Genomic DNA, 27,919 nt, shown 5'->3' on the forward strand with positions numbered 1-27,919 from the left:
AGGGGAGGCAAGAAATTTGAATGAACAGAGGAATGTGAGTTGGCTTTTCAGGAACTCAAGAAACACCTCGCAGAACCTCCCATCTTGTCAAAACCCATTACGGGAGAAGTTCTGTACTTGTACCTTGCTACAACCGAGCATGCCATAAGCGCGGTACTCATGCGGGAAGAGGAAAAAGTGCAAAGGCCCGTATATTACATCAGTAAAAGATTACTGGGGGCAGAATCAAGATATCCCTTAATGGAGAAGTTAGCTCTCAGCCTAATTCACTCATCTTGAAAGCTTCGACCCTATTTTCAAGTGCACCCCATCCATGTACTAACTGATCAACCACTACGACAAGTCTTGTCCAAGCCAGAAGCTTCTGGTCGACTGCTTAAATGGGCCATTGAACTCAGACAATTCGAGATCACCTATCATCCAAGGACGACCATTAGGGGCAAGCCTTGACAGACTTCATAGTGGAGTGTACTGGCATGGCCAACGACGAAGTTATAACCCCGGCCCACGAGCTGTGGAAACTTTACGTTGACGGGTCATCTAATGAAAATGGATCGGGGGCAGGAGTAATTTTGATCACCCCTACAGGAAGCCGATTTCACTCTGCCTTAAGATTTGACTTCGATGCGTCAAATAACGAGGCCGAGTACGAGGCTTTACTGGCGGGACTTCACATAGCCAAGGAGCTCAAAGCTCAAGCAATACATTGCTACAGCGAATCCCAGCTAGTGGTTAACCAAATCTTGGGAGAGTACCAAGCTCTTGGTACGAGAATGGCGGCATACTTAGAAAAGGCAAAATCAACATTGGAGCATTTCGAGTTCTATGCGATAGAACAAGTCCCCCGAGAATAGAACTCGAACGCGGATGCCTTAGCCAGGCTCGCTACCTCTACCGAGAATGACGAACTGAATGTCGTACCAATTGAACATCTCTCGGCACCTAGTATTTACGAGCTAGAACAAGAGGACGTGTGTATGATCAATTCCGAGCCTACCTGGATGACTCCGATAGTTGAATATCTCGAGACCAGCATTCTCCTAGAAGAATGGACCAAGGCTCAAAAGTTGATGTATCAAATCCCTTGTTATACCATTGTAGATGGAAGGATGTATAGAAGAGGATATTCCTCGCCACTACTCTGGTGTGTGACTCCACCCGAAGCTAAGAAAATCATAGAAGAAATTCATGAATGGTTCTGTGGAGACCATACTGGGGGGCATAGCCTGTCCAAGAAAATCATATGCCAGGGATACTTCTGGCCTACCATCAAATCAGACTCGTTCGAATACGTAAAAAGGTGTGATAAGTGCCAACGATTCACCACAATTCCTCGAGCTCCACCATCTGAACTAACTATGATGACCTCCCCATGGCCATTTGCGGTATGGGGAATCGAACTCATAGGCTCCCTTTCGACTGGCAAGGGCGGAGTAAAATACGCAATAGTTGCCGTAGATTACTTCACGAAGTGGACAAAAGCTGAACCTTTGGCGGCAATAGCCTCGAAAAAATTCCTTGACTTTATGGTGAAAAACATCATATGTCGATATGGAATGCCAAGGAAGATTGTGTCTGATAATGGTACCCAGTTCGACAACGATCTGTTTACCAACTTTTGCGAAAAAAATGGGATAATAAATAACTTCTCATCAGTGGCCCATCCCTAGGCGAATGGCCAGGTCGAAGCTGTAAACAAAACCCTAAGAAGTACGCTGAAGAAAAAGTTGGAAGAAGCTAAGGGAAGATGGCCCGAAGAATTGCCCTAAGTCCTATGGGCATAGAGGACCACGACCCGTACACCAACAGGACATACCCCATTCTCTCTGGCATACGGTTGCGAGGCTATATTGCCAATCAAGCGAAATTCCCACAATTCGAGCCCTCGCTTATGATCAAACCTCGAACCACTCTTAGCTCGAAGAAACTCTGGACCTGATCGAAGAAAGAAGGAACGAAGCTCAATAAAAAAATGCTTCATACCAACAACGAGCTACCCGGTATTTCAATAAAAGAATTTGAGATCAAAAATTCAGCGTAGGAGATTTGGTGCTAAGCGTGTATTCTTGGCGACACAGGATCCAGCAGCTGGCGTGCTCGGGCCAAATTGGGAAGGACCTTATCAGATAGGGTCAGTCATCTGACCCGGCGTGTACAAGTTGGCAAGATTAGATGGAAGTCTGGTACCACGAGCATGGAATGGCGAACACCTATGACCTTACTATCAATAGTGTAGGAATGATGTTGCCTATAACCATGCTTGTTTATCTGTACTATTTTTCTATTTTTGGATTTTTTCAATTAAAGTTTGATTTCGTTTAAATATGCTGTATTTTTTGCAATCTCTCTTAATTTAATAACCTATGGCCACACTCATAGGATATTAATGGGGCATTAGTGGTACATATACCATCAGCTTGAAAAAATAAAATAGCATATACGAAATGCATACAACTGTTTGGATATAACCAAATGCGCGAAATGAGATAAGTTTGGATATAACCAAACTGTCAAAAACCTACAAGTGTTTGGACATGACGAAATGCGCGAGTTGAGATAGTTTGGATATAACCAAACTATCAAAAACATAAAAATGTTTGGATGTAACCAAATATGCAAACTAGATTAAAAATATAAGCGTATGGATTACAAACCTAACACGACCTTAATAGGTTTGGAACACACCAGCTAAAACTAATCGATAGTAAGTTGGAACATAACCCACTTCATGTCAAGTCGAGATCGAGGCTGGAGTATCTTGCAAAACAATAGTTTCGACCTCATAACCTCGGGGAGCTAACCGAGGATAAGAAAAAGCAACTAAAAAAGTAAGATACAAATAAACCATTTGCATTACACACCATATAAGTACTTGCGGGTGCATGCTAAAAGTAATATCCGACCTTGACAAATAACGAGATCAGAAGCGGATAATTCGAGCAAACTGTGCATGAATGCATTGAATCTCGAGCTTAAATCCAAATTATGTTTGTATGAATAAACAAGCATATAATTCACTTTGATTTAAAATATGCAAAATATTTCGTCCCAAGAAATGTAAAGCAAAGTGCATTAAAGTAAATTAAAAGAAGTAATATCATAAAGGACAGCTCTTTCACGAGCTGCAAAATTGTCTCTGTTTATCGAGATTTTCAGAAACCACTCTAATGAATATTAGCTAAGAATAATGATATGGAATGTAGAAGAATAACACAGGATTTTTACGTGGTTGGGGCGTTAATAAGCTTTAGTCCACGAGTCAGTTGTATTAGAGCTCGGAAAGTCTTTTACAATGGAGTTTCTCTCTATTTTTAAACAGAGTAATTGTATATCAGTCGAAGAGATCTCCTTTTTCCAGTGTTCTATCGCCTGTATTTATAGGCCCATGGAAACACTGGGTCTGGGCCGGGTATGACCTGGGCCCATCAAAGATGTGAATGGTCTTGGCTTCTTTGGTGGAAGCCCAATATAAAAGATAAAACATACATAAGTTCAAGACTAAGTAAGGTCCAATAGGGCAGCCCAAAGACTATATTTCGCCCGACAAAGTGGTGCTTTTGGTCTGGACACTTCGAGTTACGAGGCTGATTCAGGGGACCAAACCAGTCAGAGTACTTGTCGGTGCAGGTCTAAAACAGCAGCGTGTAATCCCGAGGTGGCCTTTTTCGCAGGTGAAAAGTGGGGACAACCCCCACGCGTCATGGGGCGGCTTCAGAGTCCTGGATGCTTTTCCTCGCGCAAACCGGGTGGACCTGATCCAGGTTTGTTTACCTTTGTCCCTCTTCGTTTACCAGGCCTGGACCGTTACTAGGCTCCGAGATCATTTTACGTATGCTTCAATTACGAACCGAACCATTTGTACGTCTCCCGGACAACTGTCCTGGATCACCCTCCCGGACACCATCCGGGTCCAGAATCACACTAGGCCGTGGCCCTTGGTTACTCTTGTACCCAACGGGCTTGGGCCGGGCCCTCATCCAAACGCCCAGACCACGGGCCTGGACCACCGTCTCAGGCCTACGATAAGAAATGGGGATAACATTTACCCCCAAGCCTTCGCCTGGGGCCGCCAGGGGGAGGCTTGCCTTGTTCCTGGACGTTCCACGGTTGCCTTCCCAGTTCCTACTTGGAATCGTGGGAACGTGACAAAAGGCTGTGACGTTGGTCGTATGCTGGGCCCGGACCATTTACCAGTGTTCGGGTACGTCTACTTAAGTCCCGCTTCGTGGCAGGGGTACACGTGTCACCAGGTTATTGCTCCATGGATGGGTCTCGACCTTGAAAGGTCACCTAGCCACCTCAAGGGTCGCTAGGCCTAGGCTAGTGTGTCAGCACAGATCTCGAAACGTCCCATTTGCACGAGGGTCCATCATTAATACTTCTAGGTTGATGTGGACCGTAGGATGGGGCGACCTTTGACGTCCGCCCCTCCTGAGCCGTTAGATTTGAGATGGCGAGGATCCAGCTTAAGAGGGCTCATAAATGCCCCTGCACGATTTTGGACCGTTTGATGGGGAGATACCTGTCCGTTGGATCAGAGGCCAGGACTTGGGCCTTTATAAATACCCCACATACGCTCATTTGAAATGTTTACACTCTCGAAGCATTTCAAGAACTGATAAGCCTTGCCCAAGCTTTGCATGTCCAATATCGCCGACAACATCCACCATCGTCTGCTAATTCTACACCGTCGCCTATTCCCCACGGCCCCAGCGTCTGCCCATCCGCCTGAGAACACGTCTTGGGTCTGTCCTATCGAAGAATTACTGAAACGGCTTCACCATTTCAAGAACGAAGTTCTGCTGTTCTTACCGTCGAACAACCACCATCTTCTACGGCCAACAACTCACAGTAAGTCCTTCTGACCTTCTTGATGAGTATATGAACTTAGACTGTTCTTTTAATTCGCATGTTTAGGCTGCTAGAATCTGATTACATTTAGGAGTTGTTAGGAAGGCTGTCTGGTTCGGGTTGTTCCGTATCCGGATGCTTCCCGGACAGATGGCGGAGCCTTAGTAGCTCTTTTTCCGTTCCCGATCAGGGTCTCGTGGTTCCTTGGTGATCCCGGACCTGATTCGAAGGGGCTCCAAGCAGTCCTTAGGAAACCCCCCGTACCTTAACCGACTTTCTTGGGTTTAGGTACTGACTGCTTGGCTTTCTTTCTTTGTTCCCAGATCATCAACTATGGCAACGGGCGTCACCCTCCACTCCGAGGAAGAAGTCAACAGGGCCCCCGTCGTCATCTCCGGATCCTGGACACCCAAGGGCAACAGGTGGGAAATGGACGTGGTGCCCAACCTGTTCCGGAACTACCGGATGATGTACCTCCTGGAGAAGTGCCTGGGCATAGAGTCCAGTCCCGGACTCTTCCACAACCGCATGGCCAGGATTGAGGAGCGGGCGCACACGTCCGTAGAAGGATTCGGGGCCTGGAGTGCCGGCCACATCAGCGCGGGAGCCACACTCCCGCTTCACGATTACTTTGTGCGGTTCTTAACATATGTGGGGATCACGCCGTTCCAGATCCTGCCGCAAGCGTACCAGCTACTCGCGGGATGGCGAGTATTCATCATCGCGAAGGAGATCGCGGAGCCGACCCCTGCGGAAATCTTATATTTCTACAAGATGGAGCCGCAGGTCAACGCCAAGGACAAGACCTTGGACGGCTTCTACAGACTGAAGCCGCGAAGCAGCTACCCCGCTCCCACCAGCTCCTGAAAGCATCCCCCGGACGTCCGTCATTACTGGTTTATGACGTCCGGGTTCCTCGTGGAGAAGAACCCCACGCTGCTGCTGGACTTCCAGCGAGTGGGTAAGTGCTTCCCCGAACCTTGTCCTCTTTTTGTTTTGGTTTTCCTTTCTTTTCCTTCGTTTCTCATCATATTCCTCTGGGTGGCAGGACCTTTCACTCAAACCCCCTTCACCCAGTTCATCATGGAAAGGAGGAGGTACTACTCCGAGTTGAGCGCGAAGGATCTGGACGTAGGTGGCTACGTCAACACGGACAACCTATGACTGGTCAGGATGCTCGCGACCCACCAAACCATTGTCATCCCGAACCTTCGGGGCATCCAGTGTGAGAAGAACGTCGCCACCCGGGAGAAACTGGCCCTGGACCACATCGCCAAAGTGGAGAAGGAGGCGCGAGCTAATGCGGCCAAACGAAAAAAGGACCAGGCCTAGACGAAGGCGGCCACTTCGGAGGAGCTGGAGGAGCTATTTGAGGACACCTTACCGAACACGGGGCCTCCTGGGGCTAGCGTATTGGGGTGTGGTAATGCCCCTTTAATCTTGACTTATGCTCCCTAAGTCAGGGACTTAGCTAGGGATAGGCTAGTACTCCAAGGCCCCGTGTTCGGGGCTGACGGGGAGACGAGACCCTCGACTCCCGTCCCCGTAGGCTCGAAGGTCCTTATGTTCCTATCCGGGTTCCTTCAGTACGGGAATTTATTGAACCCGGATGACATGGGGGATCGAGTCCATTCCTTCACTTTAGAGGAGTTGTGTCGCGCCTGGGGCATAGATAAGGGTTCGTCCCGGGTCATTATTAGTTTTGATGTTGATATATATATTTTTTTGGTTTGCCATACTAATTCCCTTTTCTGTGCTTTTACAGGAGACTCCGGTATGTCCACTCCCGCCAGCGAAATAAGGCAGCTCCTCAAGGCCCGGGCGGCCAAGAAAGCTGCCAGGAAGGCAAACGAGGCGACGGGCCCGGAGACCAGCTTCAACAAGGAAGTTTCTGGGATGGAACTCCGTCCCGGTGGGGGAGCCCTTGCCACGGTCACCATTCAAGCCGTGGATCCGGCTGCCATCTCCGGCCCTGCCCAACACCCGGTGATAGACTTGGAGATGGGTGCAGCGGCCAGCCAAAGCTTTGGAAAAAAAGGCCTGGACGCTGGCGCTGAGGAGGCCACCACCGGGAAGAGGCCCCAGATGAGGCGGGCTGGCTCGGCCGACGAGTCGCATGGCGAGAGTCGGCTCGCCGCGAAGGAGGTTCCCACCCCGTCAGTTCTCCCCATACGTCCAACTCTTCTCGAGGAGGGGGAGTTCGTTGTGCGGGATGAGCAGACCCATCTGATCAACCGGACCTGGGAAAATGGTCGAGGCTGGAGGGACAAAACGTACAGGGCCCTGACGATCCGCCATCAGGTTGAATTTGCGGAGCGTCCGGCGGCGTTCAGCACCCCTCAGCCGATCGTGGATCGGTCAGCCGCCGAAACGGGATTCTGCCCTAAGCTTGGGCAGGACACGCCCCCCCTGGCGACAGACCTGTTGGACCAGGTGGGGAACACCATGTCTAACCTCCAACTCAAGCGGTACGCCACGATAGCTAACCCAGGCTCTCCGCCATCAGGCCACCGCAGTAAGTTTTACTTGTCTTTTTCTTCCCCCTTCTTACTTGTTAATAAGGATTTTTCCTAACTTTTCTTTGCTCCAGGTTGATCTGCTGTCCCATCGGAGTGCCGATTTGGTGGCCAAGCTGGCCATGAAGATGGAGACGGCCAAGCTGGAGCTGGAGGCGGCCGTGAATCAGAGGGAGGCCGCCAAGGAGGCCCTTTCCAAGGTGGATCGTGAGGAGTTTGACCGCGTCAAGGCCAGACTGGAAGAGGCTTTGTCCCAGAAGACAAACGAGGCCGATGAGAGGGAAACACTCCTGGAGGCGGCTGCGGCTCGGTCGGTCTGGGACAAGGAGGAGGTCCAGGCCTTGATGGCGCGGGTCCGCGAATTTGACGATTCCCTTCGTGAGGAGAAGGCGGCGCACGAAGCATCCCGCCACGAGAAAGGAGGAGGCGGAGGGCATGCTGGAGGTCACCTTCGAGGAGGCCATTTACATGGCTTGGTGCAAGGACAAGAGTATGAACCTCCTGGTCTTCCCCGATCTGGAATCAAAGCGGGCCGAGTTCAAGGCCAAGGAGAAGGAAGACGTGGAACTCCTGGCGGATGAAGCCTAGGCCCAGATTTGTTGGTTTTTATTGATCAAATAAAAAATTATACGCAGCGAAACAACAATCAAATTGTTAGATTAATCCCATAAGATTTCTAGATCTACTTCTTCACATGCATATATATATTGAATCAAGGACATGAACAGAAAAATTACCTCAGGTCCTTCCTAGCTGCTATCTTTTCGTATGGTTAAATTCCTTGAGATCTCACACCAAGATCTTCCAAAATGTTCTCAGGCACACAAAGAACGAGTGTGGGCTCGCTATACAAATAATAGGCAATAAAGATGTTCTAAACACATGAGATCTGATAAAGTTCTGGACCTAGGTTTTGTGAAGAACAATGACTTTAGTTTTTGTCACTGTTCTCTTTCTCTGAGAGAGATTCCTAGATATTTTTCTACCCCTGAAAAATTACGTTCTATGAAAAACTGATATCCTATATTTAATATATCCAATATATTAAAATATTTGTTATTTTAAACAAATTTAAAATAACTTATCAGTTATCAGATTTTTGTTTAAATAATAATATTTTAATCATATTAAAATATCTTATTATTTATTTAATATTTAAATAACTAAAATTGTGGAATCAAGAGACTGGGTACACTCTCTTATGCGTATAGCACAGTGCCTGTGCACTGTGCCACATGTGTACCACATGCCTGTGATGGCTTGTGATTTTTCCCAATTTTTATTATTATTTAAATACCAAAAATCCCAAAAATAAATTAATTCAAAATTAATTATATTTTTGTTAAATCAAATAATTAATTAATTACAGATAATTAAACAATAATTATGTTTGATACATAGAAAAATATTTTACTTATCACATAAGTCATTTTTGCCCATTTTTTGTATTTGCCTTTGACAGTGATTGTTTGAGCCATTTCGTGGACCATGGACCTATAACATTAAGCTCTAATAAATTGAAACTAAATAATTAGACTCTTTAATTATAATAGTTAATTTATTAATTTTGATATTACTCCACTATAAATTCAGAATTGCACTCTTTATGTTATAGATATACTTTTACAGAAATCTTTTTCTTAAGTCGTCCATTGATATAACCATCTTACAATAGTTCAACCCTCTAATTAATTAATTCATAAATTAGAATGGGAGAATTACCATTTAACCTTTCTAATTTACTTCTTATTCCTTAAGTACCATTAATTCTCTAGTGAATAATTAATCTATAATCTAATTATAGATTTGAGCTCAAAATCATTCAGTTCCAGAATTAACCCTTAAGGGAACTAATATACGATCCGTTAGGAAAGATTAGATTCTGTATTGTTGATACATGTTCCCAGCCATCCATGATATTAAATCTCCAAAACAAAAGTCATTAGCCTAATTCTTTGAAGAGACCTTAACGAATGAATCAAAAGATTTAATAAACATGAACAGGAGTTCATGAACACTCATGATTTAGGTTGATCTATAAATGATTATCAGTTATGATATGAATTACAAGTCTTTATTATTAAATGGTTTTTGGATAAAGACTTTAATTCATATCGGTCCATGTCATATATAATCATATTATATAAAGCACCTTTACTGAGATGTCTTTCCACATCAATAATCCGAATCTAGATTATTTGTATCATTAGGATACTTAGTAAACCGTACTTACAACTCCAATTAAAGAATTCCATAACTTTAATTTGTTGTTGTTGACTATTTTTATTCATTCATGTGATCTTAATTCTCTCGTACTAATACAAGATCACATCCTCAATAATGAATATGGAATTTTTCTGATATTTACAAAATCATTCAAACAATAATTTAGCAATCTAAATATGACAATAATAATAAACCATTGTATTTATTTATTCACAGAAAAAAAAATGTCTTTACATGCTTTTAGGACACACTCCTAATAGGATCCTCACCTCGTCTCCTCCACCTCTTTTTCCTTTGTAATTTTTGTAACTTTTTCGGACGCGTACGCGTCCAAAACACTATGTTGCTTTCTCCGGTTTTTATATATATATATATTTTGTTCCCTGAGTAGAAATTTCACTTTATTGCCGTGCCTGATTGATTCTGAGGGTTTGGTTCAACTTCCAGCTTAAGGGCCTCGGCCCTCTCCGTCCCCAAAGGCCTGCGCTTCTGGCGGATCGGGGTCGCGTTTGGGTCAATACTCAACGCGTGGCAGATGATGTTGCGGTCGATCCCTATCATGTCCGAGTGATACCAGGCTAGGATATCATGGTTTTCCTTAACTTGGGCGATGATGGCGGCCCGAACATCCACCGGCAGATTTCTCCCGATTTGGATGACCCGGGTCGGATCGGTGTCGCTGATGCACACCTCCTTTATCTCGTCCATTGGCTCTAGGATGCGGTCGTCCCCTATCCTCGGGTCCAGGTCATCTTCTTCCCGGACCACCCTCTCAGCAGGTGGGGGAGGAATCGGGTCGATGAAGTCCTCGAAGGGCTCGTCCCGGACCATACATATTGGCCGGGCATATACGTGGTAGCACTTCCGGGCGCTCTTCTGATCTCCCCGGACAGTCCCCTCCCCACCCCACCGTTGTCACAAGGGAACTTCATGCAAAGATGACGGATGGAGGTGATGGCCCCGAATTCTACAAGAGCGGGCCGGCCAAAAATGACGTTGGAAGCGGTGGGGCAGTCCACCACTACAAAGGTGCAGAACTTGAACGAGTGCTGCAACTCACTCCCCAACGTAACGGGCAACTGGATCTTCCCCATGGGGAGTAGTGCATCTCTGTTGAAGCCGTAAATCTGGGTCAGGCACGACGCCAGATCTGCTTTTGTCAAGCCAATGGCAGGGAAGGCGGGTTTGAACAAAAGGTTGGCGGAGCTCCCGTCATCCACCAACACGCGGGACACCAACTTGTTGGCGATTTGCGCATCTATGACCAGTGGGTCATGGTGCGGGAAATGGACGTTGCGGGCGTCGTCCTCCGTGAAGGTGATGGGGAGGTGCATCAACTTTGGGCGCTGAGCCGGGGCCTAGACAAGGGCGCATACCTCCTGATCATGGTCCAGTTCACTCAGATAGCACTTTTGGTCGTTCCTGGATGATCCTCCCAGGTCAGGTCCGCCTGAGATGGTGGCCACATGCCCATTCGCCCGTGGGGGTGCGGCCCCTGAGGGGTAAGGTATTCCAGGGCTGGGAGCCTGTGCGACGGGGGCCCCCTCAGGGGCCTGCGCTGTTGGTCCCTGCGCATACCCTCCCTGAGGCGAGTATGCTCTGGGCGCTCCCGGGACCGTGGGTTGTCCGGGGCCTGCTGACAGGCCCTGGACTCCCACGGGCATCCTGACCCATTGGTGGAGATGCCCCAGCTTGATGAGATTTTTGATATCGTCCTTGAGCTGCCGACATTCTTCGGTGGTGTGGCCTACATCCTTATGATAGGCGCACGTCTTGTTGATATCCCTCGGATTCCTTCCCCCCTTGAACATGGGGTTAGGCTTCTGGTAGTTAACCGCCCTTTCCGTGGCCAGGTAGATGTTCTCCATGGTGTCCACCAGCTTGGTGTATTCTGAATATTGGGGCTCGTAGCCCCTTTTTCCCTTTTTGACTGGCTCGGGCCGGTTTTGGCCTTTTCTAGTTCGCTTCCCCCGGGAGGGGTTCCCGCTCACTTCCGTCACTCCCGTCTATGACTCCTGGGCCCCGACAGGGGCGACGCTGTGCCCAGCTGGCGCGACTCCATATCCGGAGAAGTGGGTGGATTGGGCCGGGACATATCCTGAAGTGGCAGGACCGTACATCGTAGGGGTGTAGGTGCTTTCGGGCGTAGCGGCCTGTCCCGGGGCGAGCGGGGGTGCGACATATGATTGCGCTGGGAATAGCACCCCGTACCCTGGGAACACTTGGGCCCTGGGCTGTGGAGCTGGAGGCCACCCGAAAGCCTGAATCTGGGCCTCTTCCCAATTGATGATTCCTTGGGCCCTCCTGATGAACTCTTCCAGGGTGGCTGCCTTGTTATGCTGCATGTCATCCCAGAGAGGGGATCTGGCCTGGATTCTGGACTGCAATGCCACCAGGCGCTGTCCGTCGTCCACCTTTGTCTTGGAGGCTTCTTCAGTGAAGCGCTGGATGTAGGCCCTCAGAGTTTCCGTGGGGAGCTGTTTGATATTTGCGAGAGTGCTGATCTGCATGTCCATCCTCATGGCGGCCACGAACTGCTTGCGAAACACTGACTGCAGTCCGGACCAGGATTGGATGGATCCCGACTTAAGTCTTTTCCACCACTCTTCGGCGGGACCACCTAGAGTGATCGAGAAACAGAGGCACTTGCCGTCGTCACTGACGTGGGCCATTGTCATGAGCCGGTTGTATCGGGACAGATGGTCCCTGGGGTCGGTGTTTCCAGTATAGGTGGTGAGGCTTGGCATCTTGAACCCCTTGGGGAGTACAACGTCTAGGATGTGCCTCGCGCAGTGCTCTTTATCCTCCTCATCGGAGTCGGTATCCGCTCCTTCCTGCTTGCGGACCAAGCAGTCCGTGACCTTTTTCAGAGCGGCTAGCTGCTCCATGAGCTGCTTGGCCGTGCCGTCCTCCAGGGGGATTCTTTCGTTCCTCCTGTCGTTGATGTTGTTTCTGATGTCGCCACCTCGGGGGAGAAACGTTTCCTTATGGGACCGCTCTTTCCGAGCGTTCAGTCCGTCGCATAGGTCTATCCGGGACGTATCGTCCCCTAAACTGAGGGCATGATGCTCCTCGCTGCGCGGTCGCTCCCGACGGTTCTTGTTTATCGAGGCGCTTGGGTGCAAAGACCTTTCCCGTTCATCTCGCCCTGGGGCGTGCCGGGGTCGTGCGTTCCACGGACGCGTCTCCTGCAGATCGATCGGGTGGCCTCATCCAGGGACAGGGCGCACCTTCTCTTTCCTAGGGAGCGGCCGAGAACGGGTCTCGGCTTTCGTGACGGGGGAGCTCCTTTCTCGGGTCTTTCCACCGGCCTTATTTTTCTCCCTGTCCGGGTTTCCTGGGGCTGGCTCAGGAAACTGCTCCGGGGGAGGGGCCGGCCTTGCTTCTTCGGGGACTCTGGCTCGGGTTTGCGGAGCGGGCTGCTGCGCTCCCGGAAGTGGGCCAGTTGTAGTATTGGTTGCCGGGCCCTGCATGGTAATAAATGCCTGCAAGGCTTGGAGAGACTCTTGCATCCGTCGATGCGCCTCTGCTTGCTCAGCGATCCTGGCCTTCTGGTCCAGGACTTGCTGCCTCAGTCTGGTCACCTCTAGGTGCTGCTGGTTGAGCTCTCCCTCGGGGATCTCGGGATCCGCAGCTTCGTCGTGGTACTCCTCCTCATTTTCCTCTTCATAATATTCCTCCTCGTTTTCCTCTTCGTATTCTGTCCCACCCTCATAGTCTTGTGTCTCGTCATGGTGAGATGTTTGAGGAGGCACGTTCTCGGGCAGATTCTGAGGAAGATGCTGAGAAGGCAACGGATCTCTATTGCCCTGCTCTGGATTGCTAGGGTCGAAGGTTGTGTGTCGTGTGTTCACCATTGTAGTAAAGGCTTGATGTTAGCACTAGCTTTCTTCAGCTCTCAATGAAAGTACCAAAATGTTTACCGAGATTTTTGGAAACCACACTATTGAATATTAGCTAAGAATAATGATATGGAATGTAGAAGATTAACATAGGATTTTTACGTGGTTGGGGCGTTAATAAGCCTTAGTCTACGAGTCAGTTGTATTAGAGCTTGGAAAGTCTTTTACAATGAATTTTCTCTCTATTTTTTGACAAAGTAACTGTATATCAGTCGAAGAGATCTCTTTTTTCCGGTGTTCTATCGCCTGTATTTATAGGCCCATGGAAACACTGGGTCTGGGCCGGGTATGACCCAGGCCCATCAAAGATGTGAATGGTCTTGGCTTCTCTGGTGGAAGCCCAATATAAAAGATAAAACATACATAAGTTCAAGACTAAGTAAGGCCCAATAGTGCGGCCCGAAGACTATATTTCGCCCGACAAAGCGGCGCTTTTGGTCTGGACACTTCGAGTTACGAGACTGATTAAGGGGACCAAACCAGTTAGAGTACTTGTCGGTGCAGGTTTGAAACAGCGGCGTGCAATCCCGAGGTGGCCTTTTTCGCAGGTGAAAAGTGGGGACAGCCCCCACGCGTCGTGGGACGGCTTCAGAGTCCTGGATGATTTTCCTTGCGCATACCGGGAGGACCTGATCCATGTTTGTTTACCTTTGTCCCTCTTCGTTTACCACATGCCCAGACCGTTACCAGGCTCCAAGATCATTTTACGTATCCTTCAATTACGAACCGAACCATTTGTACGTCTTTCGGACGACTTTCCTGGATCACCATCCTGGACACCATCCGGGTCCAGAATCACACTAGGCCGTGGCCCTTGGTTACTCCTGTACCCAACGGGCTTGGGCTAGGCCCTCATCCGAATGCCCGGACCACGGGCCTGGACCACCGTCTCGGGCCCACGACAGAAAATGGGGATAACAGTCTCGACCCTATGGGCATAAATAAAAATAAAAAAAGGGCTATTACAAAAGATTCAAAGGGACACAACCCCGAGGCAAGAATTAAGAAGGAGGAACATTCTCCTTGGCTTTCTCCGCATCAACGTCCCCTCCGGCTCTCTCTGCCTCATCTCGAGCAGTCACCTCATCATCCAGCCGAGCCTGCCATTGGGCCACGAGCTTCGCTTCAAGAGGGCCGAAGAAGCTGGTGTCGAGGTCGACGTTGTTGGCCCAGATTCTGTACATGGCCATGTCGACTGCCCAACCCTTCTTCTCCTTAAACTCCTTGAGAAGACAACTCTTTTCACCTTCCACGATTCTCGAAAGTGGTGGCCTTCTCTTCTTCAAGCTTGGAATTGGTCTCCTTGACCCGGGCATTCTCCTGTTCAAGCTCCGCGAGCCGGGCATTCAGCTTTTCAAGCTCGGAAGACTTGGCCTTTAGCTCATCAACTCTTGCCTCCACCTTTGCCTTTGTTGCCTTGAGCTCATCACTCAGTTTGAGCTGAAGATCCTTTGCCTCCTGAGCAATTGAAATGCTCGAGTGGACATCGTTGTTCAGCTTATAGTTGAGCTGGGCAGAGACAGCAAGAGTCTGGCATACAGAGAAATCAAATTAGCATACGGACCAAGTGTAAATACGGCTAATACCGAAAGATGAGGGAAGTTACCGCAGCAGTGAGCTCGATACTCTTCTCATAAAGCGTATTGCAGTCCCGAGCATTGTTTAAGAACTGCCAATGAGGAGCGTCAAAGCCATCTCGCCTGCACAGTTACACCACAATATGAGTTATCAAAAAATAAAGTAACTCAACATAATGCAAACAAACATGGGATAAAAAGACAAGTGGAGAAAAACCTAACAGGAACTCTCCCCCGAGCTTGTGCTCGGCGACCACGAAATTCCCCCATCTTCATAAGAGGTGGGGGGGAGTGCCTTCCCTATAGGTGGATGTCAACCTCGAAAGGTCCCTATAGTCGTTAGTCCCGTATTGGACTGCTATTCCGTTCCATACCTCGTTCAGGCTATACATGGTGTCGTATTTCCTGAGCCAGCTATCGAACCTATGTACCCTATCATCTACCCAAGACCATACATAGAAATGGTTCCTATCATCCTTACATAATATTAACCTATCGGGTTTATGCTTTAGTAGGGAGGGGGACCACATATTCGAGCTAAGGATGACTGTACCTTGTTCATCCGAGCCCGAGCTTGAGTCCTCGTCATTGGCCTCATTCCCCGATTGTGGACTCCTATAACGAACTGGAGATGGAGGCCTCGCATCTCTCCTTGGGGGGAGGTTACCGGTTGGCAGAGGCATAAACTCCCACCGGTCGTATTTTTTATTGGACCAGTCCGATGTAGACTGATCCTCTCCTAAGAGCCCACATGCCCGAAGCTTGCCTTCATGAAGGAGGTAGGAGAGAGACCTCTTGCCATAGGGAAGCTGGAGCAGAGTCTCTCAGTGCTCCCTCATCTCATCGGTGGGAGTAGTGCGATGATAGCTGGCTGGAAAATTAAGCACATTTCAGCTAAGCACGAGCTTAAAACAAAGTTCAAGCACAAAAAGGAAGGAGGTTGAAATACTTACGAATCCGTCTGAACGAATAGAATCGAGACGAGGCTAGGCCATCTATCCAGAAGAAGGCCTTCTTGAAGTCAGGAGGATGATTGGGAAGGTCTTCGAAAATCTTCTTCTCCTTCAGATAGCTCGAGAGGTAGTGGAAGCTGTCCCCTCCCCGAGCTCGGGAGGGATTGTTTTTCATGCAGAAGAGACAAAAAAATCTCTTCTGGTGAAGGTCGTGCCCACTTCAACTCGTGATACAGCGACCTCAGGGCTGACAGTACCCTGTAAGAATTGGTGTTGAGATGGAAAGGGGCCAGCCCAACAAAATCTGTGAAGTTCTTGAAAAAAATACTTCAAGGGAAATACTGCCCCTGCCTTCATATGCTCCTAGCTCTAAGCCACGTATCTCAGCTTGCTGTCAGAATTTCCATCTCCTGGAGCGCGGCAACTCCGCTCATGGGAGGTCGGGGATCGACACCTTAGCGAGCCTGATAGTCCTATACCGTGAAAGGCCATAATATCGGTTGTCTGGCCTAGTGACGTAACCGAGCTCCAGTAATGCTCAGCCTCGAAAAATTCTCTCCTCGGCTGCGAGATAGACGGTTCCCCCATCAGTGAGAACGGAAGATCACTTGGCTTGAAGGAAATTATTACTTTAAGCGTAGGATCGAGAGGAATCAGTCTAGGCTCGATGCCCGGATCTGGATGAAGGGAGACCCATAGTCTTTTCCTTTTCCCTTCTTCGACCTCGTCTATCTGACGTCGGAAGTGGTCTCGAGTGTCCTCTTGCTCACGTCTCAGTTCGTGCTCCCAAATTAGGCGTTGGTTCCGAGGGAAAGGAGATTCCGGGCTCGAAGTTACTGGTGAGTAAGGAATTGCGAGCTTTGACCCCCACCACTTTCCCGAGTTCTGCGACATCTAACAAGAAAGCAAAAGGGTGAGGCCCAAGCGAACAAGAAATAAAGAGATAAACAGTACCTAAGCTCGAATGATCGAGGCTACAAGGCAAGCTCGATCCAAAGGGTGAGACCAATCTCAATACATGTATTCCACCGAAAGGAAGGAAGGTGGATCAGTTATGAGAAATCCCAAAATATTAGGGAAAAAAGGTGGCGGTTGTCTAAAAGGTGATATTTTTGGGAATCGTGCATTCTTTAAAAAAACCCTGATTTTGTACCCGATATCTTGGTGTGCAAGATATGGTTTCTAAAATTTGAAAACCCAAAAAGGAACAATTTTTGGACCCTTTTTCACAGAAACTGGGTTTGAGTCTAATGTCTATCAGTCGAAGCACCCTAATCCTAGTGCACTAAACTAGTGGATGGGTCGAGAATAAATCCTAGTGTCCACGGTGCAACAGAAGCATAAACATACATGAAACACAGACAAAAAAAACATATGTATAAAACGCAAAGAATCCACGTACCAAAAACTTACACAATGTGATCGGTGGAAACAGAAAAATGGATGATTGAATGAGTGGTTGCAAGTACGATCTCACTGAGTCAAAAAGTCCAACCGTGCTTTGTCTTCTCGGCTTGGAGAACATGCAAGAACTGGGCAAGAAAGGCTCTGGTTTTTCTTTCTGAAAGTTTGAATGTGAAGAAAAATGGAGAAGACAAACGAGGATATATTTATAGGCCCACGGGGATGAAAAGAGTTGAACTAATCTGGGCCATTGGCTAGATTCCGTATCAGATCTAACGACTAGGGGAAAGTGAAATGATGGTACCCAAAAGGAGGGCAGGCAGATAGACATGGGCATAGTTTCAAGGCACTCAAGTACCTTGAATGAACAATACCCAACTGACGTGTGTCCATACTCGAGTGTGTGACGGAACGGTTCCCGAAGGAAGTAGTTCAAAAGTTTCCTTCTCATAGGATTCGAATTAATACTTTTGAGATGGCAAAATGTTACACCCAGATTTCGAGACCTGAGATTGTGACCTCGAAAGCTGGATTCGTCAGGTGTGAGCTCGTGATATCTAAAGTGCATGTTCTTGGTCCAGATCCCAAACCCTCGAAGCTAGGTGGCAACCTCAAAGATATGTAACCTCGAAGTTCTTTCTAAGCTCGAAAGACATAGCATCAGAGTATATCCGTTGTCAGGTGTCTGCGGATCAAGTAGCCCGAGCTTGGCATGAGTGTAAGCTCGGAGTGTAACAACCTCGGTGGTATTTACCCGCTCCAAGCTAGTCTTGGGGCAAGGTGACTAGCTCATAACTTATCTATAGACCTGGACCGACATGATGCTGATTGCCAACCTCGAACGACTTAATGAGTCATCTGATGAGACGCGTTCCATGCATTTACAGATATTTATTGTTGTAACACCCCAACATTAAAGGGATATGAACAAGTCTGTTATACCCCCTCTGGTCTTCAGGGGACGTTTCCTTGTACATAGGAGTTACAGAATCTAATATCATTATTGTCATTAATAAATAAGAGTATCTTCCCGAAATATGTGGGGATGAACTCTGAGAACCCTCTATAAATATGGAGGTCATGAACATTTGTAAAGGACAGATCTTTTGATATCTGGAGAGAAATTCTGGAGAATTCATCCCTAAAGGATTTCTAGGAAACTCCAAAGTCTTAATAAAATAAACTCGTGGACTAGGTAGAGTTAACTGCTGAACCACGTAAAATTCTTGTTGTCATACTGTATTGTTCATCTGCGCTATAGTTCTTATTGTTTAATTGCTCTACTTTTGAAGTTGACGAAAAACGTTGTCAACAAAGTGCTATAAAAATAAAATAGTGGTATTAATTTAAGCTGCCAATTTTTCTAAGGGGCATTTACGGCATAAATACCCAATGTTTTACGCTTGTTACAGTTAAATACTTAATTTTTTATTTTTACGGCAAAAATACTCAATGTTCAATATATGTTAAAGATAAATATCTAATCTTTTTTCTTTGTGGCAAAAATAACTAAAGTTGCTTAAACATTACTTTTGTCAGTACCTCCTGTGTTGGAACTGTTAAGCATATTAACTAAGCAATCATTTGTCACTCTGTAATCAATTCATTTCATATTATTTTTTTTAAGAAAAATAGTTTAAATTAGAAAAATGAATTGAAAAGACATTTTAAATTATTACAAATTTTAAAAATACATATTTTAATAACAAAAATACTTAAATTACAGAGAAATACATATCTGGAGAGTCAACACTTAACAGCTCCAACATAGGAGGTTTTTAAAAAAGTAATGTTTTAAAAACTTTTAGTGTTTTTGCCGCAAAGAAAAATAATTAGGTATTTATTTTTAACATATATTGAACATTGAATATTTTTTCCATAAAAATAAAATACTAAGTATTTAATTATAACAAGTATAAAATATTGAGTATTTATGTCGTAAGTATCTCTTTTTTTTAAATAAAAATAAAATGAAATCTAATAATGAGGGAATATGGAAATAATAGTATATATAATTAATGATATAAAATATATTTTAACATGTAAATAATATAAAACTAGTAAGGCATATGAATAGATACTTGGATGCGATATAGGCACACAAGTCATTTTTTAAACATGTTTTCTAAAAATGAGGTTCTTTCGCTTTCTCACCAGAAATATTTATCATCATATGAGCAGAGAAAATTATTACAAGAGCCAGCAATCCAGCCCACTTCTCGAAGAAGGCCTTTTTTCCGCCACGTGGAACTCTTTCATTGGAAGTCATCAAAAAACATGTAACACGTTGTTTTTTTTTTGTTGGTTATTTCCCTCGTACCATCACTAGACACAGATCTTTAGTCCAATTTTATCGGACATGTCACGTTGTATGTCATTCTCAATTGTACAACTTTAAAGATAAGTACTCATTATGAATAATTTTAAAGATAAGTACAATTTATTAAATTTTTATTTATGTTTTATATTTTTAGCTAACAACACTTTAATAGCATAATATTAGTTGTTCTTTTAACGATTTTTTATTTTTTTAATATTAATTTTAACGAAATATTTTTATATTTAATAGTAGTTTATAAATATTTAAATTTTAATAAAATAAAATAAATAATTAAGAAAATTAAAATGAGATATTTTTTTAAATATTTTACAATAATAATTATTTAAAAATAATAAATAATTAAAAAATTAAAATATGATATTTCTAATATATTTTACAATGATAATTATTTAAAAATAATAAATAATTAAACAAATTATAAAATATGATATTTTTGAGATATTTTACAATAATAATTATTTAAAAATAATAAAATCATACGTTTATAACTTAAATAAAATTTAATTAAACTTAAACTCACTTGTTAGAATAATATCATATTGAACATATAATATAATATACTGTGAATTAGCAATAAATTGCTTTTTTTTTTTTTAAATTAGCAAGAAACTAAAATTTAAAATCCACGTATAATATTTAATATTATATTAAGCATATAATATATAATCTTTTGTTTTTACTCCCAAATTCAAAAACTAGAACAAACATAAACTTAAACAAAAATAAATAAATTATTTATTAAAATGAGATATTTATTTGAAATTTATATGACATTAATATAAATTTAATAAAAATAATTTATAAATTCTATAAATAAAACTAAGCAAACGTGCATATTGCACGTTTCTTGTATCTAGTGTATATATATGAGAATTCTCCTATAGGGGATTCACTTTAAGCCCTACCGGTGGGACTCTTAGTGTCCTCGACCCGTGAACAGTTTTCGGCGTGATTTTTGTATGATCGTGTATATTATAGTTGTTTAGAGCATCTTACAAATTTTCATAAAATTTCGAATAGTTTACAGTATCGAAAACTAAATTCAAATATGTTGTAGCATGCATGACTAATTTTTGTATACGCATGGAAAGCAACATGTTTGAATCTAGTTTTCGGTACTATAAACTATTCATAATTTTCTAAAAATTTGAAGGATGCTTTAAATAGCTACAATATACACGGTCATAAAAAAATCGCATCGAAAACTGTTCATGGGTCGAGAACACTGAGAGCTCCACCGGTAGGACTTAAAGTAAAACCCCTATAAAAAAATTATCTTATATATAAATATATATATATATATTGGTACAACATAAATTAATAATAAAAACTTTTAAAATTTAGTAGAATTAAGTTTATTGTTTGCTATCAAAAAATTAGTTGTTAAAATTTCCTATTATTCTACCCAAACAAAATGGTAGCCAATAATATAAAATTACCACTTGTATGTTTTGGTCCCAATAAATTTGGTAGTTTTGTCATATATTTTGAGATTTTGCAACTAAATTATTTTGCTACCACAATTTGGAGGTAAAATATTATTAATTGCTACCAATAATATTGGAAAGCTAAAAAGTTGATGGTTAATTTTTTTTTTTCTTGTAGTTAAAGTAGTCTTTTTCATCTTGAGAAGAATGCCCTTATATTGTTCAATACTTTTTTTTATGTTCAATTACACGTGTGTTGTCTCATTTGTCATTTAAAATTTGACAAATTAGTTAATATAAAGGATAATGATATGCGTATAAAAAAATTATGTACCAAAAAACATTACATCAATTGACGTGACCATTTCATTTAACCAATCAAATCTATATTAGTCAGGAGCTACTATTTTAAAAAACAGTGTCACGTCAGTTGGTGTAATCTTTTGGTGCATACTTTTAGTGCCCAAATCATTATTCTAATATAAATGTGGATGTTGTTCTAGATATGTGCTAATGTATCTTTGGCCTTGGAGTGATTGTTTGAAATTCTGATGGTTTTTCTTTGGCTGCTTTTTGTATTCCAAAGGAAAGTTGAAGCTTCGGCGCATATAGTTTGATTCATTGACTTGCTCATCTTGTATATATGCTCCCAATACTTTTTCTTCTCAATGTATTTTTTCGAGTGGTATTAGAAACTAATTATTTCTCATTTATAGTATATCATATGTTGCGTTCTTGTAACAATGTTGTTCATGGATTAGCTAAGTACACATTTACCCACATTGTGTTCTAACTATTGTACTTAAATTTTTTTATCAATAAATATTAGTTTTTTTGTCAAAAACAAAATTTGACAAATTATTTATTTATAAAATTCACGCTCCCACTTATTTTTCTAATTACAAATAATTGGAGACAAAAAAATTCTATTCTTTTGTTACATAGAACTATTTCAAACACATTTTAAAAAAAAAAAAATTGAGGTGTACAGCCCAGCACACTAAATACATAGAAAAAAAAAAAAATTATCATATGACGAGAAAGTCAGAATATAATCCTTTTAGCAGAGAGTGACTCCAATGTTCAGTAAGTTGCTTTGTTTTCTCCCAATCAAGTGTTTTTTTTAACCACTCATTCAATAATGATGAAGTAATGGAGTTAGAGAATAGCTGTAATAATTTTTTGTTTAAATCAGTGAGGATTCTTTTATATCTAAAAATTGAACAAAGGATAATAACATAAATTAATTTGTATATACAATAAAGGGTAGAATGTATTATCAAGTAAAACATGAGAAATATCCACTACAAAAAACGAGACTTTTGCCGGCGCATTTTTGTGCCAGCGAAAGCCCTCTTTCCCGACGCGTTTTTGTGTCGGCGAAAAGTGACGGCGCATATCTGTTGATAATTGGACTTTTGTCGACGCAAAACGTACTGCGCCGGTAAATGTATCTTTTAGCGATGCAAAAATGCGTTGGAAAAATACAAATGCGCCAACGAAAACATTTGTCACGGGATTGTGAAAAACACTTTTAGCAGCGCAAAATTGCGTCGACAAAAGCTGTTGCTTTTACTGGCACAATATTGTGCCGGTAAAGGTGGATATCTTTAGTGACGCTTTTTTGCGCTGGTAATAATAAGATTTTTAGTGGTGCGTTTTTGCGTCGGTAAAGGTTAAGACTTTTGCTGACGTAATTTTGTGTCGGTAAAAGTATTTTTTAAATAATTTTTTTGATAATATAACTAATTTTATTTTCAATATATTAATATTAATTAATAAATTTTGATTTTAATATATCAATAATTATTTAATTTTTTAGTAATATTATTTAATTAGAAATAAAATAAAAGTTAAAATTTTATAAATAAATAAAAAATATTTTATAACTATTAATGTTTATTGTCTCTACCAAACATGAAAATATAAAAGTAATTTAGTAAATTAAATCTCTAATCAATTAAACTTTAAATAAATAAAAAAGTTCTACAAATGTGTACTGTCCTCCTTATCATCCCCGCCCTTGTGAGCATCATCGTCACCTGGACCATCGTCCTCGTCTGGATCCTCTTCTGGTAAGTCGACAATAAAACCAGGAGCCAATACACCAACCTGCTTCAACAAAGCACTGAGCAGTACATCTTGACGCTGTTGATGACTCTCAAGTTTAGTCATATACTTCTTTAGGTTTTGATTTCCCTACATAATGTCATGAGTTTGCTACAAAATGGTGTCTACTTCAGGTGGCAATTGCCCAGACATTTGAGAAGTTGATTAAGATGCTGCCCTATTTGGCCAATTGCCCTCAACCTAGGCACCCCCCCCCCCCCCCCCCCCCCCCCCAAACCCTTTCTTACAACGCGAGCGGGGCCCAAGGACATCCGTGACAATATCCATATCAGGCGGGAACTGACCCTCGACATTATCACCGACACAAGAAGCAACAGATGATACAGGGGTCGTACTCTGCGATGTTCGACGCTCGGTCATCTCAGTCTGCACAATAAAAACACATATATCACATTCCAATATAACATTATTTGAAAACCTAACTTAGAATTTTTTAATATAACTACATATAAAGTATAAGTTTATTATCTATCTGCCAACATTTTATCATTAATGACTGCATACCAGTGATTGGAAAAGAATGTAATTAATTTTGTTCTTGTATCAGGGAGCAAATGAGCTAAAGTTAATTTGGTCATGAAAATCCATATTTAAATCACAATAATGATGATATTGTTGAAATACACAGTAAAAGCAGTTAATTCCATTAATGTGGAATTTACGTCTCTAAACATATACATCAACAATATTTGCATATTTGTGATTTAGATATGAATTTTCACAAACAAACTAACTTAGCCCATAAGCTCCCTGATACGGGGACACCATTAGCTACGTTTTTTTTTTATCTTAGTCCACAATCATTAATCATAAAAATATTGGTACATATAGATTATAAAGATTTAATTGTTATAAATTTAATTAATAATTAATAAGTAATTACTAATTACTAATTGACACCAACCAATTAATAATTAATATTTATTAATTATTTACTAAACTTTTTTAATGTTTAATGATCATAAATTAGTTAAGGTTATGCAACTTACATGTTTTGTCACCGCTTCATCGCTAATCCACTTATCATTCTTCTTATGGAGGTGCTCGAATGTGTCGATCATGCTCGGAAGCTGGCCAGTAGACAGGTCGATCTAAAAAAATGATCTAATTGCGGCGGGCAACAACTGCTGAAACAACATGTGACAATCGTGTGATTTCAGCCTAGTTATCTTGCCATCATTGACATTCTTCGAAAGGTTTGCAGCAAAATCGTCCGGGAATTCAACTGACTTCACAAATTCACAGAAAACTCGACGCTCCGGGACAATGAGGGTGTAACTCGTGCCGTTTCTTCCACTTATTTCCCTCTTTGCGAAGGTGGAGTTTTTCCCTAATTTTCATGTCTGCTAGATCAAGTCTTGCCTTGTCAGTGTCTTTAGATTTTCTCTCTAAGTTCAACAAAGTTCCAAAGACACTATCGCAAATATTCTTCTCAATGTGCATTACGTCCAAGTTATGCCTCAACAATAATTCCTTCCAATATTCAAGGTCGAAAATATGCTCTTCTTCGACCAATTAAGTTTAGCCGGAGCCCTTTTGCGTTTCACACCACCAAATTCTTTGTGTTTCCCAGGTTGTCTAATCTGCAAATTCTCTAATTGCTTCAACACATCATCATCGGAGTAATCTTTCGGTGGTGGCCTGAGTTCCTTGTTACCATCGAATAGTGCTTGTTTACTCTTCCATTCATGATCCATATCAAGAAACCTTCTATGGCTAATGTATGCAATTTTACTTCTAATCCCTACATAGGGAGTTTCTTCATTACATGTGGGCCACACCTTGTACCATTTTGTGCTCCATACAGACATCATAGCATAAGTTGGGTAGCCGTTAATGGTCTACAAGATTGCTGAACGCATATTGAATATGGTACTATTCGTGTTTCGACACCATTCACCCATAACTCCTTCAACTCGTCAAGCAAATGTCTCATATATACATCAATATCTTTTCCAGGTGAAGAAGGACCTGGAATTAAAATAGACAACATTAATGATTGTGGTTTCATGCACTTCCACGGCAGCAAGTTGTATGAGAAAAGTATCACAGGCCACATGCCGTAAGAGTTGCTCATGTTCCCAAAATTATTGAAACCATCTGTAACCAACCCAAGCCTAACATCTCGAAGTTTGGCTACGAAAGATGGGTACAACTTATCAAGGTGCTTCCACGCCTTACTATCAGCGGGGTGCCTCATCACACCATCTTCTTTTGGCCTTTTAGGATAGTGCCATCTCATATCCTCTGCTGTATATCTCGAACTGTACAACCTTTTCAATCTCGGCGTCAACGGAAAATACCGCATTACCTTATGAGCCATTTTCTTCCCGTTCCCACGATTATCTTTCCAGCGCACTCACCACAAACCGGACCGAATTCCAAATTCGCATTCTCCTTCCAAAACGGTGCACAGTCATGCTTGCAAGCATCGATGGACTCATATCTCAATCCAATACTCCGCAACTTTTCCTTCGCCTCATTGTTAGACTTAGGTAAAATTGTCCCATCAGGCATAACATCGACTAACAATTCTAGCAAACCATCAAAGTAATGATTGCTGCACTTGTTAATAACTTTCAGATTCATCAGCTTCACCAAGAAGTTCAACGCGAAATACTTTCTGCAACCCAGGAACAATTCACTTGATATCTCCTTGAATAAATTGTCATACTTGTCACGATGTTGAACATCATCTTGGGGAGGATCATTATAGTTTCCAGCGGGAGCGTCATCTTCAGCGTAAACATCCTCCAGAATATTCGCTATCTCATCTCTATTATGATCTCGTACCACATCTGGTGGCGGCGACAACGCCTCTCCATGGTAATGCCACACTTTGTAGGACTGTATGATGCCATTGTTGAATAAATGCACTGATATTGCATTTATAGGCTGGAGTCAATTCCCACATTTCTTTCACGGACAACGAGTCAAACCCCGATCGTTCACTATATTTTGAGCGACCTTGAAGAACTCCTTAACACCATTTCTATACTCCAGAAACCAACGATTCCTCGCACTCATCCAGCTTTTGTCGCTTGCCATCTTCAAACGAAATAATTAAGAAAATATTAATAATTGTCTTAAAATGAGGGAAATGATAGTCAAAATATTTCATGACTATTTGTCTCCCTAATTATCACTAAGTGATAATAATATCCTTTCTTTGGAAAAAATAATTATTTATATTTACCAAAGAAAATGTAGTTAATTATTAATTATTACAATTTTTTAAATTATTTACTTATTTATTACTTTTATTTTAAAATTAATTTAATTATACATTAATTTCCTTTTGTAATTTTTTATTAAATTCTTCAATTTGTATTTGATTGTTTACTTAATTAATAACAATTTTATTATATTTATATATTACTTAATTATATTTTATTAAATTATTTGTATTTTAAACCTTTTTCAAATACATAACATCTAATATTAATGTTAAAATTATTTATTAATTATTATGATTGGCAATTTTATTTTATTTAAATTCTAGTTCAAAATTAATTTTTAGATGTATTTTTATATTATACTTAAACTTTTATTTAATTAATTATTAAATTTTTATTAATTTTACTAAGTCTAACAGAATTTAGGCAGCATAACGACTATATTTCAAACTATCCCAACAATTTTAAAACCTACAAATTAAACACATATATAACCAGAATATTCCCAGATCATACAAAACATATATATATATATGTATATATACATTAACAAATACATCCATTCACATATATACAAATATTTAACCACAAAAAGTTAAATACCAAAATTGATTTTTTTTTTAATACAAAAAAATTATTAAATACATATTTACAAACATATCACATTTAATATAAAATAATTTAAAAATATAAACATATATTATTAATCTGATTTTTTTAAAGTTCACACTTTAACTAAAATACATATATCACAAAATACAATATAATAAATATTAACAAGCAAAAATAAACAAATACATATAAAACATTAAAATAAAAAAAAATACATATTCAAATCTATTTTTTTAATTTTACAATTTTTTTTAATAAATACTAAAAACATATATTATAAAAATAACTTAAAAATAGTAAATAAAAAATAAAAATATTACAGTGGGTGCAGTGGCTCCGCTCCGCAATAGCTCGGGGTTGGCAGGGCTCGGGGACTCCACAGAAAAGAATTCAATACATAAATAAAACTAAAAAAAATAAGATACAAAACTAAATTAAACTTACCTTAGGCCGGTGGCTTGGAGGAGGAGGAGGTGGTAGGGGCTCGGGGTTGTGGGAGTACGGTGTCAGGGAGGAGGGGCTCGGGGTGGTGGGGGTGCAGTGTCGGGGAGGAGGGGCTCGAGTTGGCGTCGGGTGGGGTGGGCTCGGGGTGGCGTCAGGGTGGGGTGGGTGGGGCTCGAGGTGGGGTGGGTTCGGGGTGGCGTCGGGGTGGGGTGGGCTTGAGGCGACGTCGGGGTGGGGTGGTGCAGCATTGCAGTAGGGTGGGGTGGGGTGTCGATGGGCGTGGTGGTCGGGGTGGGGGTTGAGGGTGGTGAATAGAGAGAGAGAGTGTGTGTGTGTGTGTTAGAGGAATGGGGAAGAAGG

The 27,919-nt window shown here is 42.3% G+C and overlaps 1 pseudogene; it reads left to right on the forward strand.

Moving 5' to 3' along the window:
* The first annotated feature begins 3,700 nt into the window (after positions 1-3,700).
* Positions 3,701-27,919, forward strand: part of LOC133785949 (alpha-humulene synthase-like) — a 29,382-nt pseudogene continuing 5,163 nt past the window's right edge.

This window comes from Humulus lupulus, chromosome 6, assembly GCF_963169125.1.
Source record: "Humulus lupulus chromosome 6, drHumLupu1.1, whole genome shotgun sequence".
In the NCBI taxonomy this organism is placed as follows: Eukaryota; Viridiplantae; Streptophyta; class Magnoliopsida; order Rosales; family Cannabaceae; genus Humulus; species Humulus lupulus.